At 34.4% G+C, this 3,358-nt stretch overlaps 1 long non-coding RNA gene across 1 annotated transcript; it reads left to right on the top strand.

Moving 5' to 3' along the window:
* The first annotated feature begins 651 nt into the window (after positions 1-651).
* Positions 652-966, top strand: LOC143047030 (uncharacterized). Its single transcript, XR_012969375.1, has 2 exons — positions 652-780; positions 821-966. It is a non-coding gene; the product is annotated as an uncharacterized LOC143047030 (long non-coding RNA).
* The last annotated feature ends 2,392 nt before the right edge of the window (positions 967-3,358 follow it).

Below are 3,358 nucleotides of genomic sequence, written 5' to 3'. Positions count from 1 at the left end.
TGTTTTGATTCTGCTCACAAAATTCCATTTTTTCTATAATTCCGATTTAGATATGTGGAACCCGCAATAAAAATAGATGGCCTCAATCACGTGGTTTCAATGATTTAATAGCAACGCAAAAAATTCCATTCATGTTGTACTTTGTTACCAATCGGAACTACTCGGCCTTTCTGGTTGCACGAAGTGAATAGCCGAGTAGTTCCGATTGACGATTGTTACATAAGCCGAATCACATATACGATCTTTGCGCTCAAATGTAGTTCTTGGTGAAGTATACAGGTAACTTCGTTTACGAAAATTTATACACACTTTTTCATTATCATATTATCAGACTTTTGCATATTCACGTTTTTTTATGCTGAACTGTAGTCGAATTCAATTCTATACATTTTTTTTTACGTGAAGCAGTAGGAATAAGAAAATTTTTTCGCGCCAATTTAAGCAGTTTCATCACGAAGAACAAAATTATTTATTGTTATTTTCGTGAAATTTTAGTCATATAGTTTATCAATTAGAGAATTTTTTGTAAGTATTACTTATTCATGTTAAGGTTCTACTGATGTGCTTCTCTAGACCTTTTTGACGGTCCGTTTTATCCCGTGATCCCATTTATCTCAATACTATCTCCGATGACAGAAATGTCAACTCGACCTATTCGTGTCGAAAGTGAAAATCCATCTATTTGATGAAATAACTTTTTCTTCAACGGTTCATGCATTATTTTTGTATTATTTGATAACCAATCACATTCACGTTGCATGTTTGCATGAAAATGGTTATGTATTGGCAGGAACATATATATTAGATATACTGTTCCCAGGTATTGGTGAATTGTAAGGGCGATGCAACATGCGAGGTCAGTGCGCGATCACGTGACATTATTATTTGTAAACAAACATGCTCCCCGTGTAACACGTGTCTGGATTATCCTTTCAAAGTGTTGTGAATTTTTCAATCACTATTTTATGATATATTTCTTTTTGTTTTTAGGTTTGCATATTAGTAGTCCAAGTGAATTAGACATAGTTCTGAGTCGTGTGTGTGTTTTTTTTTTATTGAATTAGAAGGTAAGTCTACATAAGTTATATTTAACTTAAGTTTAAAAAGATGACTCCACTTTCACTCTATATTTAAAACCCGCATACTAATTTAAACAGCATTTGCTCTGCTTGAATGTTAATTTGCCCCTTCCCCGTCATTTCCCAGTGACAGATCCAGGAATTTTCATATGTGGGGGCCCACTGACTGACCTAAGAGGGGGCCCGCTCCAGTCACGCTTCAGTGATTCCTTATATAAGCAACCAAATTTTTTCCCAAAAAGGGGGGGCCGGGCCCCCCTCTAAATCCGCCTCTGTTTCCCTTTTAAATTTGCGCAAAAGTCATACTTTCAGTCCATTTCGTTAACGGCTGATTTGTGATTTTACCATCTTAACTGCAATTTTCATATTGAACACATTTGACCATTCAGTATGAGTTCCCAAGTTTTTGACTTATATGAAGGAGGCTTTAGGTCATGTTTTCCTAAACACCTTATTGCTATTTGTCTGTCTGGATTGTTATACCCATAAAATCAGATAGTGATGAATTTGCAAGTTTTCAACAATCCCAGAAAATACACCTTATTGCTATTTAGTCCAATCTGGCAAAACCAGTCACATGTAAAACTTCCTGTTTGGGTCATGCGGCTGAAAATAGAGGTTTTTCAGTAGAGAGCTGAGGGAGGAAAAACTTTAGAAAGCGATTATCAAGAAACTTTAATATAGTATGATCCACTTTTTTCGAAATTAAATTGAAGTAAAAATTATTTTGTTTTAAGTATTTACGGTAAGTTAAAAGGGTTTTCATTAAAAAGTATTGTGCATGGTGAATTGTTTCAACGGCCCCCAGATAGCTTCAACTGGATGAAAAAGTTGTGTAATGTTAGAACTTATCCGGTATGGAATAAATAGCGATTAGGTGTATTGACATCCACGGAAAAAAATAGGAAGTAAGGTGCATGTACACATGTATCTCCCCTTTAGGTTTTGATAAATATTGGATATGACATTAAGAAGTTATAAAACTGTATTCTTTGAATATGTTTCTAGCGTAACATGCACGCTTAGTACTGCTTTTTATCAGATATTTTATAACTTGTGTCTTAAAATTCGGGTTTTATCCATTCCAATAGGTGGATTTAAGTTAATGAGAAAAATGCTCTGTTCACTAACTCAGCAATGCTTTAACTGTTGTGAATGTGAGCTCCCTTTTGCTATTATTAGAATCTAGATTTACATCATTCATTTTCAACTAATGAGTTCTCCTTTCATTCAAAAGGTAGATTTCAATGTCTGCTGGTCACTTGACAAGAAAATGCACTCAATGATATTATTTGCCTCAATTTACACCTGGAATGCAGATTTTTCACTAAAATAAATGTCGTTTACTTAGTAACGAGGGGTTTTCGATTGAATGGTTGCTCTGGATTCCCCACTCAATTAATTAATTTTAAACTCATGGGATCTTTTCTATGTATGTCTGCTATTGAAAGTTATTATTGTTGCATAATTTTAAATCATATGCATCATTTAAATTAAATAAATATAGTCCACATCGTAGAACACCCCTTCAGGCGAAATGGAGTCTTCCATATTATTGTTTCGAGTTGTCTCCCTTCTGGAAGTTACTTCCGTGAATTCTGAATTAAAACAATACGTCGAGTATTAGCTCGTTCTGTCAATAAAGTGTATTATATTAAAAATGATCGAAATTTAAACCGATAAATGTGTACGGAAAGGAGTCATGATCACTGACCGAAAGGAAATTAAATATTTAAAGAGTTAGGAATGGGGTTCCTCCTAGAATTAACATAGGAAAATAGATGATAAGATACGAAGTGAAATACCTTCTCTCACTCTGAGTCTCAGTGACTGCTGTGGAAAGTAAACTTGGAATTGATAGTACAAAAATAAAACACAATAGGCCTAATTGCATTGTTCATACACTTTTATCCGGGATTGGCTATTTTGTAACTATTTTACATGTGCAGTTGAATTAGTTTTGAAAATAATATTATCCAGCTACATGTATACATGTACATGTGTCAACGAAACAACGGCAATCATATCCCTCAGAGCAATCTGCTCTTTGATTTTTTTGGGGGGAGGGTTCCAAACCTGTTGTTTATAAGTTGCAAATCAGGCCATTACATTAATTGTTGCTTACTTAACATGTCTAGACTGTTTTTTTCTCACTTATTAAGGCTGTATGGTTGCCTATAATTACTTTGTTATTTTAACCTCTGGAAAGCTGTCTCATTGGAAATTATACCACATATATACAGATTTTTGTCGAGCCTTCGACTTTAGTCGAAAAAGCG

Source organism: Mytilus galloprovincialis, chromosome 9 (assembly GCF_965363235.1).
Source record: "Mytilus galloprovincialis chromosome 9, xbMytGall1.hap1.1, whole genome shotgun sequence".
NCBI lineage: Eukaryota > Metazoa > Mollusca > Bivalvia > Mytilida > Mytilidae > Mytilus > Mytilus galloprovincialis.
This window is presented reverse-complemented; position numbering and strand designations above follow the sequence as displayed.